The 19,675-nt window shown below is 39.2% G+C and overlaps 1 long non-coding RNA gene across 1 annotated transcript in view; it reads right to left on the bottom strand.

Moving 5' to 3' along the window:
* Nucleotides 1-964: 964 nt before the first annotated feature.
* LOC148214215 (uncharacterized) overlaps nucleotides 965-19,675 on the bottom strand; it is a 71,891-nt gene continuing 53,180 nt past the window's right edge. Inside the window, exons 3-4 of the long non-coding RNA XR_015798585.1 lie at nucleotides 3,263-3,343; nucleotides 965-1,372 (exon numbers count right to left, since the gene is read on the bottom strand). This is a non-coding gene — a long non-coding RNA (uncharacterized LOC148214215). The remainder of the gene's footprint in view (nucleotides 1,373-3,262; nucleotides 3,344-19,675) is intronic.

Genomic DNA, 19,675 nt, shown 5'->3' with positions numbered 1-19,675 from the left:
ACCCATTATAGACTTTTTGCGTAAAACAGAAAAAAATGAACTTATGGTTTATGGTTTTGATGATTAGACAGCATATAGAAAGAGAGTTATGTTGTAACCATAAAGTAAGAGGTAAATTTATAATTGTACTTATAACTGCTGTAAAGATTGAAAGCTACTTCTTTGTATCTTTTTTCTTTCTTTTCTATTTTTCTTTTACTTTTTTTCCTTTCTTGTACCTTTAGGTTTCTATCTGATTTCTTTCTTTTTCTTTTCTTTTCCTTACTTTATATTAGTTTGTATTCGTTTTTTATCTTCATTTTAAAAAAAAAAACCTTTAGTAAAAATTATATAAAAAATAAAGTTAATGTGACTCTTAAAGTAGCAGCTATTCTTCCAAATCCTTTTTTCTATAGTATGCACAGCCCTGTTTTCTTGTGACTAAACCTTCCTTCCTCATGACCCTTGGTGGAATTAGAAAGGCGCATTCTAGTTTTCACCAGTTATGCCATTGTATAAATGGGGTTGTATGGGAGAGGCGTTTGGAGGAAACAAAAGCTGAATTCCATCTATTTAGGCCTCCCAGCTTGGGGTCAATTTATCAGAAGCTTTAGGGGCATTGCTGTGCATTACCAAAAACTAAGGGTTTGCCACTATAAACAAGGGACTTTGTTCCTACTTTTATATATTCCCACTTTTTCATATTTTGGTATATACTTTTGTATATTCAAACATACCTTCATATATTCCTGACATTTCATATTGTCCTACTTTTGTATATTTCCACAGCAAGATGAAAAGCAAAACTTTCAGGAAAGGGAACAAAATGAAACACTTAAAAAAAAAGATGCTCAAATACCATGTTTATTTTTTCAGATCTTACCCAGAGTTGAAAATCCATTTCTGGATTTCGTCAATTAGGGTTTCCCCCCCCCCCCCCCAATCAAAACTTCAGTGACAGCAGGGGGCTTTCTAAGTTTGCTTGATTAGTAATCAAAAGGCAGGAAAAAAACACTTTGCTTCCCAGCCTTCATGTGTAGGTTTTAATGTGCTAAGAGTCTCCAGAAAGCATGTACATACCCAGTAGACTGATAATACAACCAGCTACCACCACCAGCCCAAATCCAGCCATCATGAAATAGTGAGAACGGATGCCATTTTCCAGTCTCTAAGCTCCATCTCTATGGGTATAACTGCAGGCTTAAATCAGGGCAAACAGGCAAGCCTTTTGTTTGCAGAACAATTTTCTGGCTGCCTTTGAAGACTTAGCCTTGTCTTGTTAAACTGCTGAAATGATAGCTAGTCATAGAGAGAAATCCTAGGTTGTGCTGTGCTTTAGCACTTTCATTTATCTTCTTGTCATCTCTGGATGATCTTTCTTCTCCCTTGTTCCCTAGAAAGAAAGGAAATTATTGTACAAGTTCCAGAGCTGCTGCTACACAGTTCTACCCCCAACTTGTCTGAAGTATGTTAGGGTAGCGGGAGGGCTTTGAATCCAGGAGATCTAAGTTCATAAATCCCAGTCCCCTTACAGTTATTGGAGCCCTGATGATGAAGGACAAATGGCACTATAGCTTTCCGCTGTCCATCAAGAAAGCTTTCTGTGGTGGGGTTCCTTTCACTTGAAGGAAAGAGTCCACAATATTCGTTGTCTCAGGAGGTTATAGGTCCCCTAAAATTATTCATTCCATCAAATGTTTGTTCCACTTCACATAAAAAAAGAAATTGCACAGGCCTTCCTTCCCAGTACAGTTTCCTGACAGGCTTGAGGAGAAAACTATCTTCTCCTTAACCCAGAAAGCCTCTTTGTGCCAAGAAAGAATTCACAAAGCCCTCAGAGCTGTTGATTAGGCTTGTAATACATCTGAAGAGAGACCAGAAAGAAAGGTGTATTATCCCTGTGTTCTGCTCCATATTTTGTTTGTAGAGGAAAAAGGGAAGAAGCTTCTTTTCAAGGCCTTGAATTATTCAAGCTTAGATTAGAAAATGGAGCAACAGAAATATCATTTCAGATGCTCCCCAAAATGAGACCACGTGTGGTAGAAACATTTTTTCTTCTAAGAACATGCACACACACACAGGCACACATATGTACAGTATACAAATATGAAGATAAACTCATGCCAAGTTCTTACCTCTCCTTAACTCATAGCTCACTTTACCTCATGCATCTTTGGCACATGTAATTTCTAATACAAGGCAGGAGTTATGGAAAAACAATAAAAAGGATCAGGTTTTGTTGCATCGCTCCCTTCTAGCACACTTTCTTTCAGTTTCCCTGTTTTAAATGCCCAGAATGGTGTGAATTTCTCTCTTCCTGGGCGTGCTGAGCATATTTCTGTAAGAAGAAAGGCTGCCAGAAAAACTGAAACAGCCAGCAGGATTTATTTGGGAATGAACTGTGAAATGCAACAGGCCATCTTTCAACCCCAAATCCATCTAAGCACTGGTCATCTGCAAAGGACTGATAGGCTGTGAATGTGTGTGTGTGTGTGTGTATGCATATGTATGCACACACACACACACACACACACAGAACTTTTGCTTCAAGAGCTCACAAACTATCCCCAATATGCTATTATTTAATAGCTTATTATGTAAACATCCAGAGGCAATCCACTCAACTTTCATGAGGCATCTCCTATCTGACCAGTGCTGCTCCATTTCTTTTTTTTAAGTCTCCTTCTTACCATTGAGACCCATTAGCACTTGCCTCCTTGTGCCAGCACATTTTTTGCTAAAGGAATGAGGTGGGTCAAAAATTCATAGGCTTAGTTTGGGTGGAGGGGGAACCAAGGTTAGGTTTAAAAGGTTCCCATGATCCCTCAATTCCTTGAATTGGATGGGAAGTTTAGTTCCCATGCCTACTTTTTGACTAACATCTGAAGCAATATTCCCAAGGCTGATTTAGAAGTCACAGTACTTCTATGAAGGCTATTGAAAAGTGATTCACTCTGGCAAGGTCATACTTGAACACACATCCGTGTCTAGGCCACCCAATTATGTGTTAAGTATGATAGGTATATCCTTGCATATGACTAGACCACTGAAAGCAATGAAAATCATTTGGTATTGTCATCATTTGTATGGGAAGCTCCTATGTGCTTTGGAGTAGCCAGAAGTAATGCCCTCCTTTTTCTTACTGCAACTTATATACAGAGAAGTATATATGGGAAGAGAGATAACTTTATACACAAGTTATTGCCTTTGTATGTAAGATATCTAAAAAGCCAAGAAAGTTACCTAGAGAGTTACTCTAGAAATATAAGAAGTTACTTTATACCTTGTCAGTCTAGTTCAACACTGTTTCCATTTATAACAGCACATCTCCAGGGCTTAGATGGCCTTTTCTTACCTGGAATTTCTAAAGATAGAAAACATTTGTATTTAATACCTATGCTCCAGCACTAAACCAAATAATATTACAAAAACGTAACAGAGCGGCCAGTTAGTGATTCCATATAGATGACAGCAGCAATCAAATGACATTATAAAATTATTACCTTTTTCTCTGCTTAACAGATTTCCTTTGGTAAGGAAAAAAAAATGTCAGGAAAATCCAGAAAGGTCACAGATGAAAGAGGATGGATAATGGTTAAAATTTTATAAAATTCATGAAATAAGGTAGGATAGTTTCATGCTAATATTCTCAGGCTACCCTAGGAATTTGTCTTACTGTCTTTACCAAAATGCATGACCTGTGCTTATTCTTTCCTCTTAATTTTGCTCACCTCTTTCCATGGCTGGCTACAACTGTCAATATCCAACAGTGGCCATACATCCTCTGTGGTGGATAGCAATGAAATGCTCGTTGATGCTGCTACATATTCCCCAAAGTTTTATTCCAACGCTGTCTCCAGGATAAGATGTGCACCAAGTCTTTGATCCAGAAACATAGTGAAATCTGCCGACGGGCTGGTAGACACTAATAATTAGGTACTATTTAAGGATGATCGGAAATGAAGAGGTGGAGGTGTTGGACAGATGTGGCACTACTAGATGGATTGTGATTAGATTAGCACAGTTCACTTTGATGATATGTGAGCAGCACTTTAATCATTCATTGAAAAAGCCCAATTCTCCTTTTACAGGCATGGACTGCGCATAAACACAAGCTGCTAGCTCATGCCGGAACAAAACTGCAGATTTTCATTTTCATGATCTCCTTGTCTTAAATAAAAAAGAGCTGTGTGTAATGTATTGTCTATCCATTCTTTGCTTGTATACTTTACAGTGTCTGGTTCATACCCATCTGTTTTATACTCGTTCATGAAGATGAACCAAATCTGCCAGAGCACACTTGCAAACCGTCACTAGCTGGACCACCTCTAGCTGATAATAATCACCTCTCAGTGACAGTCTGGGAGCATCCTGTAAACTGAAATATGTTGTTTCAGCTTTCTGTGGGCATATCTCACTGCCGTCTAAACTGTTCCTGTCCTGCACTGATGCTAACTTGACTCAAGCTATCAAGCCACCTTTCTCCTTGGAAAACCTGTTTATACAGCTACAACTCAGGAATCAGTCTAAAGCAAGAGTTTTCACAAACAAGAAAATGTCTCACAAGCTCCACAGAACTGCAGAATATCAAAACAAACTTGTTTCTGGGTGGTTTAATAAATTGGCTCAGTTGCTGAGCAGGGATAACACTGAGGAATCAATATGAAGCTGATCATGAAGCAGCACAAACACCATATGTGGAGGTTTCCATAGTCTGCTTTCAGACAAGTTTTTATTCTGCAAATATTATGGGGCACCCAGATGTCAACATCTTTGATTTGTAACACACACCATTTTTACCAGAAAACCACATTAAGAAAGGAAAGAAAGATAGCTGTACAATGTCCTGTGACTGGTAACACAGGGAGTTCTTTGTTTGAAAGTACAAGGCTGAATCAGAAGAGTTCCACAAGAGAGTGGAGGAAGCTTGTGAAGGAGCTTCTCACAGACATCTGACTGACCACTGTGAGAACTGGATATTGGACTAGTCTGTCCTGATCCATCAGGACTATTCTTACATTCTAATGAGATTTAAACATCAAGCCTCCATCTTCTGGAACTCTTCTGAAGCAGCAATGATTCAGGTAAAGTCCTTTGCAGAGCTTCTGGGAATCTACCCCATCCCCCAAGAGAATATATGGTTCTCCATGTGTTCTCTAAATTCATAATATTATATACAACATAATTTATTTTAACATTTATAAAGTGGATTTCTACTACTTGTACTCCACAGATTATACAATGCATTCTACACTTCAATAATATACAACAAAGGGACATTGAGCTGATTAGTTAAAATAAACAGAACAGCAAATAAAACTTCTGAAAGCTTCTGTAAATAAAAATCTATTCTACTGATGCCTAAAACTATACAAAACAGGGTGCGAGGCAACTGTCTCAGGAGTCTGATCCATTGTTCTGGCACTATAATTCAGACTGAATAACAGCTTCAGATAGTTATTGACAGCACAACTTTAGACTGAATAACAACTTCAGACAGCATAACACTTCAGTCTCAGAAAAAGAAGCTAGCTGTAGCAAGACCTACCTATAGAAATTAAAACACTTTGGTTTTGCTCAAGTCAGTTCTGCAAAACTGCACTGCAGCTTAAAATTCACTATAAAGATGGACTTCCTTCTCTCTGCTCCTACAATATAGTAAGCAACAAAGCAAGTATACTTTTCTGCAGATAACAAGTGAATGATCAAGGAATGTCCAGGTGAGAAATGCTGCTGCTATTTCAACTTGTAGTGTATTGAGAGATTTAAAGATAGGACCAAATTCTCCAGGCTACAACACAGTAATCATAAAGAAATTCAGAGGAAGGTTCCCACAAACAAATATACTATTGTTTGACAAGACCAACAGTGGTCATCATTTTTCTGAAATGATTCATGTTTCTAAACATTTTTATAATCTCCATTTTTGGCAATTTCTTTCGTCTTTCATATCTTTTCCTTGTATGGAAGATGCTGTAGCAGGGATGGGAACCCCCTGGCTGATAAGCTGAATATGGCCTGTAGAGTCTTCCCATCTGGCCCATGGCCTCTTCTTTGCATTTCATTTCTCTCCCACATCACAATTTAGTATTTTAAAAGCCTCAATTTGTACCTGCTAAGGTTTTTAAAAATCCCAATAACTATGCAGAGGGTAATTTTCATGAGTTGTTATTGTTGGGAAGGAAAGAGCTAATAATCCTTGCTTGCTATGACCTCCCCTGAAAAAAATGGCCCACGGGTGACAATTATACTTTTATAAAACCTATAATCTTCCCTTGACACATATATGCAACTCATTCAACAGACCCGACTAATTCATCTCTCTTCACATAGAGACACTAGTCATCCTACACAAGTAGGTTGACTACTATCTTCCAGATACTGAAAGAATAAAATTTGAAATTCAATTCTTCTTGTCAAAATTACATGGAACTTTTAGTTTGAACCATCTGTTAATATATCATAAGACTCTAAATCTAGCATCTACCCAAGACTCCTGAGTTTAGGGTTAAATGTAGATTTGCTTTTGAATGGCAGAACAGCAATCTAACATTTTCAGGAGGAAGCCATAGTGACATCAGATTTTTTGGAGGGCAACTATTATTTTCCAATGTGCTTCACTTTTCTGCTCTGTTATTTTAATGCCATTTCACTTCCCAGTACCTCATTTGGGAGATTTTCCTTTTAACCCTTCATATAATAGTTTGAGGTGGCTTCAGGAGGCATACTGAGAATCCAGCTCCCCAGAGAGCAAACTCGCTGAGTGAGCGAATAGGAAGAACAAACAGGAGATTGGCAAAGGAGGCCAAGATGGAGGCATGTTTATTTTTTTGCTGATCATTGTTCATCAGAAAAACATGGAGACAGAGATTTATCTTACGACCTGCAGGGCATTGCCATGTTAGTTTACCTTTCTGGAGAGAACAAGAACTACAGTATATGTGTTCAAGTACAATCTGGTTGCCCTCCTGGAAGAGAAAGTGATGTGGCTTAAGGCAGCTATACATCCTTCAGCTTATCAGGGAATATGAGGATGCATTTCCAAAATAAGTGACTCATAGCAAGAAATAAGCTGTTCATCACAAGAACCAGGAAGAAACCTTGAAAACCTGATCAGGACAGCTTTAAACTGAATCTGCTCAGAATATTGGGAATGAACAGGAAGAACTTGGAATCTTAATGAAGAAAGGTGAATATGATTAAGCAAGCATTACTGAAACCTAGTGAGAAAAAACTCAAGAGGAGTAGTAGAATGAAAGTATTAGAGGGCATAACTTATTCAAAAGGAATAGGCCAGACAAAAAGGGAGAAGGAATGGCACTGTACATGAAGGAAGTCCACATTTGTCAGAGTTCCAGAAATCTGAGCATGAGGGTCCAGTCTGAGAGAGCTTGGGTAAAAAGTATAAGGAAGGAAAGCAACAACCATATTTTTGTGCCAAACCACATTACAGAATGGGAGACAAGGGTTCCAAAAATTTCTCAGTGATCTTGCTACTTCATCTTCCAGAAGGTTAAAGCAGAGAAAAGGGGATTGGCTGTCCTAGACCTGCAAAATAAAGCAAGAAAGTGTAGACACAGTGTTTGTTTTAACCTCTTTTCTTTACCCTCATCTCACTCTCTCCTCCTTTCTGGTGTAAAGTCCATTCCATATCTTGACTGATCTTCCAGGATTCAAGTGCTGGCAGAGATCCATCCCCAATAGTTCTAAAGAGTCTAATTCTCCAGATACACTATTTTTGTGTTATTGTGTGGCAGTGTAAAAACCGGACAAGCCCCAACCCAGAAGTAGCTGCTGCTTGGTGTAAGCATAGAGATCTGTGCACATATATGAAGCCTGAAGCTTGTAAATCACATTGAGATGAAAGGGAGCCTTAAAGTAGCTATGATCATATAGTATAATATATTTTAAATTCGTGTGCTCCATACGTTTTACATAATGTGTCACAATCAAAACCATATTAGTTCACCATATGTGGAGCTTTCCCTTGACTTGTTTCTGATACAGATGGGTCCTTTGAGTAAGACTTTCTGATCCTTTCCTCCAATTAAGAAGTTAAGATGTCTGCTAATGTGTGTAAAAACCACACATCATGTAGGATTTGTCACACCAGTAGCAGAGACTATCAGAGGAAGTTTCAAAAGTCCTCATAAATGATTGATAGTAGAAGCTCTTTTGGATGTCTCCTGTTGTTCTCAGGTAAGCCTAAGCCCAGCATCAACACATAGCATCCTACTACCATTATCAGGGACCTCACCACTATAATATCTTTCTTGTTTTCCCTTTGATGAAATTGTTCAAATCTAATACAGGGCTACCATCTCTGCATTGTAAAAGCCCAGATGACCATTAGATGATGGCAAAGAGTTGTAATGGGAAGTTTAGATAGGTACTCCTAACCCAATTTTCAGTGTTACTGCCATGAAGCAGGAGGAGGTTCAGAAATGTAGGGGAAAGCCAACCACAAGACATTTTCCCATAGGCCATAAAGCTTGGATGCCTCCAAATAAATGAATAAACCAAGATCCTGAAGATACCAGCCCTCCCCTAACTTTTGTCCTTCAGATGGGCCAAATTATAATTGCCATAATTCCCAGCTAGCATGCCATAAATTGTGAACAAACACATTTGGAAGGGCTGATTTAAAACCATAAAATGAGTGTATGTTCTATCTTTCCAACCCTGTGGAGATCTATTTTCATATAAACTGTCTCTTCTATACTTTGTCTTAAGTGGGGGTTAAATGATTGCTGTTCTACTATCTTTTGTCCTTAATTCCACCTTCATTTGCTATCCTACATTCCACTGCACTGGGAATATGAACTGAAAGAGCAATTCCTAACCTAACTATATCTGCCAAAGCTGAGACAACAAGCCTACCTTATTTTTCTCTTTTAATGCTGATTCATCTGGATTTTTATACAAATTTTATACAAACACTTTGTATAGGCTGATCATACCATTATGTACAAGAAATGTAGACAAGATGGAATTTCAGTGAATGAATTTTCTAACACAATTACACCTTTTCAAGCGCTGTCTTCTATGCAATAATTAGACTTACAGAAATCCTCTTTTATTAGTATGGTAAAGTCATGATTAGAATGTTAGCCTTGGACTGGGAAAACCCATGTTAAAATCCAGCCATGATGTTTTTATTGGGTAATCTTGTCTGATTGGATTCACACCATGCTATGTGGAGTTGACCATTGTGATATGCTTAGCATTATGTGTATATCTAGCCATTATTGTTTATCTAACAAACCAGCATTAAAAGAAACTCAGTTTTGTGTGACATGTAAACTCAGTCTTTCAGCTTAACCTATTAATTAGGATTGGTTTGCTGATAAAATAAGGGGCAGATAGAATACTCATCACACTGATTTCATGGAAGAAAGAGTGACATGTATATTAATACATATGTTAACATACATAAATACATATGTTAATATCAATGTATCACTAAAGCTCTTCCAGAAAACTTCCTAGGCTTCTAGGAACTCATGACCAGAGCTCATAAATAGGGAGCAAATGGGAGTTGGACATGTGAATTTGACAAGGGGAGGATGCAGAGAAAATTCCAAGCAAGCAATATGGGTAGTTTGGTATTGATCTGCAAAATATGTACAATATCTGTCCTCTTTCCTGAAGAAAACCCAAATTACACCTGCTGGAAGTGTAAGCTTACATCCTTACTGGAGGAAAAGATAAAAGAACTGGAGGAGACAGATTCTGTTCTGCAAACACACGCTCATCAATGGGAGCACAGGAGTAGCTTTGCGGCACCACACAGCTACAAAGAATTCACTGGCACAGCACAGTTACAGATAAGTGCTGCCAACCCACTCAGCACACTAACACATGCACCCATACACCAGAAATAAAACTAAACGAAACCAAAAAAAGACTACAAAAAACTTCAAAGAACCAAAGAAACAAAATATGACAAGCCCCTCCACGCCTTCAAGAAAGGTTTGAATTCCTTAATCATGGACTGAACTACCTACATGAAGGACTCCTGGAAACAGGTCAGCTACATCTCATGAAGACTGGGAAGGATGTGTTCAGTGGGCACCTTGTCAATCTCATCAAGAAAACGCTAACCCAGAACAAAAGGGGAGGGGGCAAAAGCCCAGAACAGAATATGCTGTCATAGACTGGAGCCAAGAGTACAAGAGGTGAAGACAAGGTGGAGGGGTAACTTAGAGATTGGCAGAAAACTAAAACAGCAAAACCAATAGGGAGTACCACTCACAATCTCAGATATTTCTACATGAATGCACAGAGTATTGAAAACAAGAGAGAGATGTTAAAGTCCTAACACAGGAGAACAAGTATGATGTCATAGAAGTTACTGAAATGTGGTGGGATGACCCATATGATTGGAACATGCCCCTGGAAGGCAACAACTTATTCAAAAGAACAAAGTCAATAGAAAGGGGTGGAGGGGTGTTGCACTGTACAGAAAGAAAGAATATGGCTCCACAGAAATTCACAAATCAGCATGGAAATCCTGTTGGAAATGTTTGAGTAAGAATAAAAGGAGAGAGAAACACAAGCAATATCATTGTGGGAGAGTATTGTAGGCAACCAGAACAGGCAGAAGATATGGACAAGGCTTTTCTGTGTCAAATGACTAAAATTTCAAAGAGGCACAGGACAGTGACAATGGAAGATTTCCATTACCCTGGCATCTACTGGAAATCTAACTCCACCAAGAGTCAGAGATGCAACCAATTCCTGTCCTCTCTTACTGACAGCTTCATTTGTCAAAAGGTGGAAGAAGGAATAAGGGGTCTGTTATCCTACATCTAATCTGTATCAAGAGGGACGAACTGGATGAAAAAATGAAAGCGATAGGAAACTTGGGAGAAATGGCAGGATTTTCCATTCTTCCCAGACAGTTTCCTTCTTCAGGATTTCAAGCCATTGAATCTGACCTACATTCTATCTGAGTTCATTAAAATCTGGTCTTCTGAATCCACAATTCTGACTCTTCTCTATTGCTCCTCCACTTCAGCTATCTAAAGGGTTATAAGATAGAGGAGGAAGAGGATATTCTCTATTGCCCCAAATGATAGGACCAGAAGCAATGGATTGAAAATGTAGGCAAGTAGATTTGAGTGAGATATTAGGTGAATTTCCTGATGAAGCTCTCAATCTAAGGGAATAGGTTGCCTCATGAAGTGATATGTTCTCCTCCACTGGAGATTGTCAAACAGAGACTGGACAGCCATCTGTCTGAAATGTGTTAACAGAACTTGCACTGGGGAAGAAGTTGGGGTCAAACTCTATGATTTTATGCCCTCCTCGGTCTTAATACTGAACTGACAGTACCAATCCTACAGAAACAGGCTGGATCCTTGAGACACATTGTGGTTTGCATGGGGTTTGCCTTAACATGATGTGAATATCGAGCCCCTATAGCTTCATATGATGTGGCTCATTGAACAAGCCAAGCTGTTTTAACCATGACTTAGCAAGATGTGTAAACCTACTTGTAGAGATAAGATATCTGAATTTGTAGCAATTCAGAATAAGCTTTTAGCTAATTACTGTTATATGTAAAGATTTGCTACTATACGTGGGAAAGCACCTTCAAGTGAATTTTTGTTGAAAAGAATGATCTTTTAATCTTTGGTATTGCACTGTTAAATTTCACTGAGTAATTTTTTTATCAGAAAAAAATTATAAATCAAACAAAAACTATAACTGTTGCTATATGGCAATTTGTTCTCTTTCTAGCCATATCTTGTACAATAAAACACTGTGATGCTTTGCCACCTATAGAGAAGTTCAGGTGACAGATCTTGGCTCTTCTAACTCTCCTTTCCACTCCAGGAGCATCATTCTGTAATGTGCCCATTCACACCACTCTTATAAATGATCAGGTCAACTCTTTGCTGTGCACTGGGTGTGGGCCTGGCAGTGGGTGTTCTGGCTGCAAAAACCAGTGGGGCTGCCATTCACTCCTGTTTACAAAAATGAGAATTTGCATGATGAAAGTAATCTGGGATGGATTTTGATTTTACTGCTGTTGGCAGAAGGCTTGGAAAAAATCTGTGCATAGTCAATTACTGGAATTTTTAAACACAAATAATATTTTATGCGATCAGCAGGTTGGCTCAGGGCCTGGGCATCGCGCTCCAACAGCACTTTTGAAAGAAACAAGCCTTTTATTGTGCTGCTGCACCCAGAAGTCTGTGGGCAGGTGCTGCTTTTGTTGACCTTAGAGTGCAGTTTCCTTGGCTGATGGCTTAATCCATGAGGTCTGTGTATAGAGAAGGCTCAGACATGGTTTTCTGTGCACTCTGATGGTTGGGTCCCTCCCTCCCTTCATAACATAACTCCTTCCTGGGGAGCACTGCATTTCCCTTTTGTGAGTTACTGAGAGATGTTCATAGTTTGCCTTCCACACAGTCATTTTTAATCAGTATTGGCAGTGAAAGGGTTAGCTTCCTGGAGCAATGACTGATGAACAAGTCTCTACTGTCTGCTATCATGTGACCACATTTCCAGCAATGCTGAATCTGGAAAGCAGTTTTCCTGGAAAGTCATTCTAGTGGTAAAGAACCAGCAACTCAGCCCAGCTGACCTGTCTAGAGGTGTAGTATTAGGTAGAAAAGTGCATTTATTAGGTGCTGTGAAGAATCCCACAGAAATGGGTACATTATAGAAGTCAAGCAAGTAGTGACATCAATCTTTTCCCTAAAGCAGTGTTGTCCAAACTTGGCCACTTTAAGATGAGTGGACTTCAACTCCCAGAATTGCCCAGCCAGCCATGCTGGCTGGGGAATTCTGGGAGTTGAAGTCCACTCATCTTAAAGTGGCCAAGTTTGGACAACACTGCCCTAAAGGATCACACTAGTGAAAACATCACCAACTCTCTCAGTGGTGAGTGAAAGCTACACTGCACCCTTATTCTTTAGAGGTCCCTTGGGAAGGCCTGCAGATCTGGCCACGTTTAGGATTAGGGAAGGCTGTGAATCCTCATAATGGGCCACAGGCAAACAGGCAGAGAAACACCACTCATTATTCTTTATTATGCTGCTATGTGATCAGACAGGTTCCAGTTTGCAAAAATATAAAATAAAAATATAACAATATTGTTATCCCAATTCCAAGAAGTGATAGAATTGGGTACCTATGTGTATACCCAGAACAGTTTAATTTCAGAGTTGAAATACTTTGCATTCTGAAGAAATGCCTGTTTTTTCAAGGCAACTTTTACATTAGGATGTTTGTATTTTATCTGGGAGATCGTGAGTTCTAGTCCTGTCTAGGCATGAAGCCAGCTGGGTGACCTTGGGCCAGTCACTCTCTCTCAGCTCTAGGAAGGAGGCAACAGCAAACCACTTCCAAAAAGCTTGCCAAGAAAACTAAAGGAACTAGTCCAAGCCATTGCCAGGAGTCAAAAACTGACTCAGAAGTAGACACACACAGAAACTTTTTATACAGTCTTGCTGCATTTTACAAAATGCACCAAGGCTGTATAAAACAAAAATCCAAAAAACAAAAACAAAAATCCACTAGCTTGGTACAGAAAAGGTTAAAATAAAAACATTGCTGTTTTTCTGTGACCCAAGGAAAACAACAATGTTTCCCTTTTAAACAAACATTTAACACCCAGATAGCATTCTGCTTACTTCAGCTCCATATACTGTAGTCATGTTATTTCATTCATAAAAAAAAACACAATAGTGTTTAATCTAAAGTTTCAGTTACTTTAGAAGCACTATTCTGATCTTTGATATTACAAAGATTTGACTCATCTTCTTTGCTAGTAGTAATATATGAAAATTGTTGTCAATTGTTGAACAGCAACTTCACCATGAGCAGTTTTTACATAAAACACAGTGCTTAGTGTGGAGTTGCCATGTTGTCTTCATTGCACATGTCAGAAATTACCTAATATCTCTCATTCAATATTTCTCATGCATTTCATCTATCATTTTTCAAACCCCTAAAACATCTTGAGTTTTTTTCATAAGAATGGAAGGCTTACAAATGTGTTAAGCCTTACTTTCATTTTTAATAAAAATGATATATTTCCCATTATAATCTTTGCGGAGGGCCCAGTTATGCCATTCTGTTTAATTCATTTATTTCCAAAGGACTTAATGTGGCACTCATGATTCCCCCACCTTTATCTGTCTTTGTAGCAATTCTGAGAGATTGGTTAGGCTGAGAGTGACAGTGATCTAGCTCTCCCAACATACTAAGGCATTATATAGTGTCTGAACCCAAACTGTGGGTTAAATTGCAGCTAAGGCAGAGTCCCTGAATTATCATTTGTACCCATGGTCTGTTCTAGAGGAACATACCTGGACCATGGCTCAGTTACCCAACAGAAAGCCAGAGGAGCTGCAAAAGGCCACTCCATCTACAGAGCCCCCACATTTCTCTCATTTTTCATCTCTTGCAGGCTGATACAGAGTGAAATAAAGTAAGCTCATGAGGGATTTGGCCATTACAGATTTAACTTTTCTATCCTTTTTTTTTTCCCCTTTTTGGTAAAAACTTAAAAAAAAACACAAGTGTTTGCTGTTCCACAACTGCAGAAGGAACCAAACTGGAGGGCAGCTGGTGAACCATGGCTGTTAGTAGTCTGTCTTGTCATTTTGTGTAGCATCCTTGGGTAAGGTGTTTACCCATGTTAGTGACTGACTTGCTTTAATATGCTACGTGAATGTGTTTAATGATTGATCCAAGACTACTCAACCTGAGATTCCACATTACCTTAAGCTATACTTTGCTTAACTGTGGTTTGCCAAATAAGCTATAATTGGCAAGGTTCATACAACTTCGTATGTCATAAAATTTCAATGGCTGAGTTCACATATTGCATTACAATAAAATATATACCTTAGTATAAAGTATGATTCTGCTAGTGAGCTTCTATGTTGCACAGTCATTTGAAACCAAGTCTCCACTGACCAAGTCCAAAATATTATCCACAATATCACAATGGCTCTCATTTCACATTGTTTATATACAATTGTATATCTAGAATGGTGAAATATGAACTAAAACTGAATTAGAAGCCACCAGGCAGCACTACCTTCTGATCCCCATCCCCTTTTTATCCTTGTCCAGTTGTTGAAAAAGTCTTGACCAGCATCTGCTAAGCTAACTCTGTGCTGTCTAGTTGTTGGACATCTCTGTTTACAGCTGGCTGTTTGTTTCTGGCTCTTGAGAAAAAGGATTTTTCTAGTCCATCAGACAGGGTGGAGAATGTTCTGATGGCTTCTGTCCCGTAAGTCTCAATTGTTTGTTTTTGGCTTTTGCAGGTGAAACCTATTTGAAGTCAAGCACAGCATGCTATTGCTGTGATTTTGCAGGGGAGGATGGGGGGGAATACTCTCTGATGTGATTCAGCACTGACTCCACCCCAAAAGGGAGGCTTTCCAAAGCCAGTTTGCTACCCAAGATTTGTGCTCCAAGTGTGAAGGGATTCCAAATGCCAGAAGTGTCAACCAGAATGGCTAATGGCCCACAAGTTGCGTGTTGTTCTGAGCTTAATTTCAAGGGGGAGCACCCAAATAGTTGAGTCCTGTATGCCCACCACACTCGGGGTGCAAGCTGTCCTCAGTGAAGGGTAAATCACACTGTTGATCCAACATGGAATGCCCACCTCTTGCTGTGGGTTTACTGGGAATTTGGAAGGGTGCATGAGAGTAGCCAGCCTTCCAATGTGGTTTTCTTTCCAGTCAGAATATGAAGAGTGGGAGACAAGCATGTGAACGTGTGTTCCTTCTGCAGCAAGGAAGACAAACTTTTTTGCAGTTGTAGAATACCCTGGGTTGTTAAGCTCCCTGCAATGGGCTGTCACCTGGCTTCCTGCAGGGGCACAAGATCTCTTGGAGCACCTCACAGTTTTCCCTGCATGTGATAGCACTTTATAGCCGTGAAAGTCCTCTCCTAAATAAGCTTCCCAGGGATGAAGATCGACTAATGCAGCTCTGTTGAACGTCTTTCTGTGATGGCCAGAGAGTTGTGAAATACTCTCTGTGTATATGTGTGTATTTTTCCCTTCCATCAAATGGTAATCAATAAATATTAATAATAAATAGCAAAAAAAATGTAACCCAGCTTTCGGTATGTATGATCTGCAAAACTGCATAGTTAAATGCAGTTTGAAAATACACAAAAAAGCACATTTTCTTTCAGTTTCTTTTTACCAAGAAGAAAAACCAAGCCAAAAGAACTTTCATAAAACTTTCAAATGACTATATTTTTTAAATTAAGACAATTCAATTAGAGGTGAGTAAAAAGAACATGGGAGGCATACATTGACAGTATATAAGTATTTTTCATCCTAAAACCATTAGTTGTTCACAAATATTAAACCTATTGGCATAAGTACTGTGATTACTGCATGCTTGGGTATGTACTTGTGTGCCGTGCACATGGTCAGTTTCTCACATGGCTGCTGACAGGGTCCACAATCTACCTTGTGCAATGTCCTAGGGCCCACACAGAAGGCATCTGTGAATGAAATATCTCTTTCTGTGTGTGCGAATATGTATCTGCACACACATGAGAGACAGTAACAAATGTAGGCCTGCATATGTAAACACAGCATCAGTAAGAGCACTTGCAGTTCCAGTACTTGGCATTCTCAGTGCAGTTCACTTGCAAGGTTAAATAAATAGCTGACTGCAGCTCAAGGAAATGAGTGAAAGCGTTGAGAAAGAAGAAACCCAGATCTCTGGAGAGATGAACTCCATGCGCAGCCTCTTTTGGGGCTGCAGCCTTTCTCACAGGCCCTACTGCCGATCCTCTTCAACCTGATGCTTTTCAGACTGCTCTTGATTTCTTTGTGGCTAAGTTAATAATTCCTCTCAAGCCTCCCTCAGGTTTCCTGCACTCCCTCCAGCTTACTGGCAGCTTCAGGGTCCATCTTAAACCATGTCTTTCAGCCCCTTTCTATTGGAATTCATTAAAGCAGAGGGAACTTCTTACCTAAGAAATATTAGTGTCGGGGAAAGGAAACAGAGAAGTCATGACAAATATCTCACATTTTCTAACCGTCCAACAAAACGTGGATGAGCCACAAACTGAATGGCATCCAGGGAATGAGGTAGCGCATCCGTTTGAGAACTCAAGAGAGACAAGCAGAGTCAAAACCTAGCAAACGCTACCAGCCTAAAGGGAGGGGATTCATGGGTTGGTAACACACCAAACCTGCCATACCCTGTTTGAAAGAAGAGCTAAATGGGAAGTCCCACCACCATTAAACAAGCAGCTTTGCAATGTGGAGTTAATCTGACACTTTACTAGAGATTGGCTACAGCCAAAGATCTGGCTGCTTCATTTGAAATCTAGCCACTCCCAAACTGGCCTCCATGCTCAATTGATTTTCTGGCCCAGAGTTTGCCAACCTCTCCAGAGCACTTTTGCTTGTCAATTTCCTTCGTGCCAAACAGCATACGCACACACCCAAACTCTTTGCAAAGGTTTTTCCACTGCTCTCTTTTTCATCAACTTCTTCCGTTCCTGGTTTTAATCTGCCATTACCTCTCTTTAACTTAAGACTCTGACTCCTCTACTCCATCTTTTTGCTCCCCACTTCTCAGACTTTTTCCTGCTTTTTGGTAGGGTGGAGTCCTTTTGTCTCATTCGATATTTGGGCCTTCTTCTCATTCTGTTTCCCAAACTGATCGTCCCTGCTTGCCTTTCTCCAGCCTTCTCCTCTAGCCAAGAATAATATAATTGTTCCCATTCTTAGGCCTTTTCCTATATAAAGCATTTTTCCAACCAGCCAAACTGAAAACATTGCCACTAAATTGCAGGGGAAAGAACCCCTCAGAATTATGCAGAAGAGCTAGGATATAGTAGGATAAATCAATCCTATCTGAAACATTTTGAGATACCTGTAACCTGACACTGCTCCTTTAATACACTGTGTGTGGCTTCCCTTGAAAAGCATTTGAAAAATGAGGTGACTAAACTGTTAAGTGGGCTTGGTTGTTGTGAAGTCTTTAGCCTCCTTCATGCCATAATGTGATTTGCTTGGTTCGTCTTGGCATGCTGTGTTAATCCAGCTACTGTGCTATATAAACCATAGTTTATGGATCAGCACTACAGTACTGTACAAATCATACCAATTATGGTTTACATAATAAACAATGATTATACAAACCACAATTTAATACAGCGTGCTAAGCACAATATGTTCAGCTTTTGCACACAATGCTGTAATACTGTAAGCAGTAGTTTAGCATCTGCTCTTTAGAAAACAAATGGATGTGCTATTTCCCTAAAACATAAAGGGTAAGCTACTAGCTACAGTTACAATAAACCCATAAATCAGAGGTGAACAACCTGAGGTCCCAGGGCCAAAAAATTGGGTGTAGCACCCAGATCTGAGCTACAAACTGGAGGGCAGCAAAGATACACTGGAAATTCCAATTTTTTGCTGTCCTCTAGTGGTCATCCATGTTTTTGCAGTCCAGATCCTATCTCAGAGACCTACAAAAATTGTAATGTGATAAAAGAAAAAAAACATTAGGGAAAGTTCATAATAGTTTTTAATTTAATTATAAGTATGTTTGTGTAAGCTACCCAGAGCTTACAAAATTTAATTTATTTTTTTGCCAATACCACCTTTTTTATTATGATCCTCCCTACATTTTGGAATGTACCCTTTTGTACTCTATTCAACCCCTAAAAGTAGATCTTAAGCTGAGAAAAAGTTATGCATGAAGCTTATGAAGTCAGGTTTTTCCAATCCAAATTACACAATATCCACAGAATGCCTATTAAAAGAAAATGAGACCCCCCCTCCAGTTTTTTTATTCCCTTGAGATTTGAAATTGGCTTCTACACAGATCCATTTTTTATCCTTCTTTGTATCTTCTAATATTTGAATATGTATATTCAAAAATTAGCAAGAAGCATAACTAAAATCTATGTGTCACACTTTTCTATACAACAGGAAATCTTCTCTTAATTTCCAGAAATCTTCTCTTAATTTCATGCACACATACAAATGAGAAAAGGGAAGAAACACTTTTGACATAGTTGTACTAATAAAAGGTTAAATTCACATATCTACTAGGATAGTTTTTCTTAATTTATTCCTCTTTCATTCTTGCTGGCTAAAAGAATTATTTGCAAAGAATTAACTTTCTGGGAAGATGCTTTGCCTGTGATCTCACTGGTAAACAGTTCCTTCCAGGGTCCTAGCTTTCCAAACAAGAAGGAAGGAAGGAAGGAAGGAAGGAAGGAAGGAAGGAAGGAAGGAAGGAAGGAAGGAAGGAAGGAAGGAAGGAAGGAAGGAAGGAAGGAAGGAAGGAAGGAAGGATTCCTCTGAGCTGGCAAAGGTCTTTTTTTTTGTAAAAGCAAAGATTTGGTCTGACTGTAAACTTATTTATGTGAAAATAAAACTTTATTTTAGAGCAGCCATGCCTAATCTAGCACCATCCAGAAGTGTTGGACTGAAGCTCACGCCCTATTCAAGTGATGATGACAGCTGCAGTCCCAAACACTGAAAGGCATCAAGTTAAGGAGTCTGGTCTTAGAGCTCTTCCTTATGGCCAAGTGAAAATGTATCCGTCAATCTTCAGCAGAAGAGTATGTTGGCATAAATTGTACCACCCCCATTGCCAGTCCCTATTCTGCAACAGTAACAAGGCTGGCAAACAGTACTGACCTCACATACCAATTGCAGGCCACGTTAGGGATTGGTGGA

The sequence above is a fragment of the Python bivittatus genome, unplaced genomic scaffold (genome assembly GCF_059951505.1).
Source record: "Python bivittatus isolate LINGU-HERP-01145 unplaced genomic scaffold, Pbiv_v1 ctg000700_np1212, whole genome shotgun sequence".
NCBI classification, from domain to species: Eukaryota; Metazoa; Chordata; class Lepidosauria; order Squamata; family Pythonidae; genus Python; species Python bivittatus.
The sequence above is the reverse complement of the archived record's forward strand: the minus strand, read 5'-3'. Positions and strand labels throughout refer to the sequence as shown.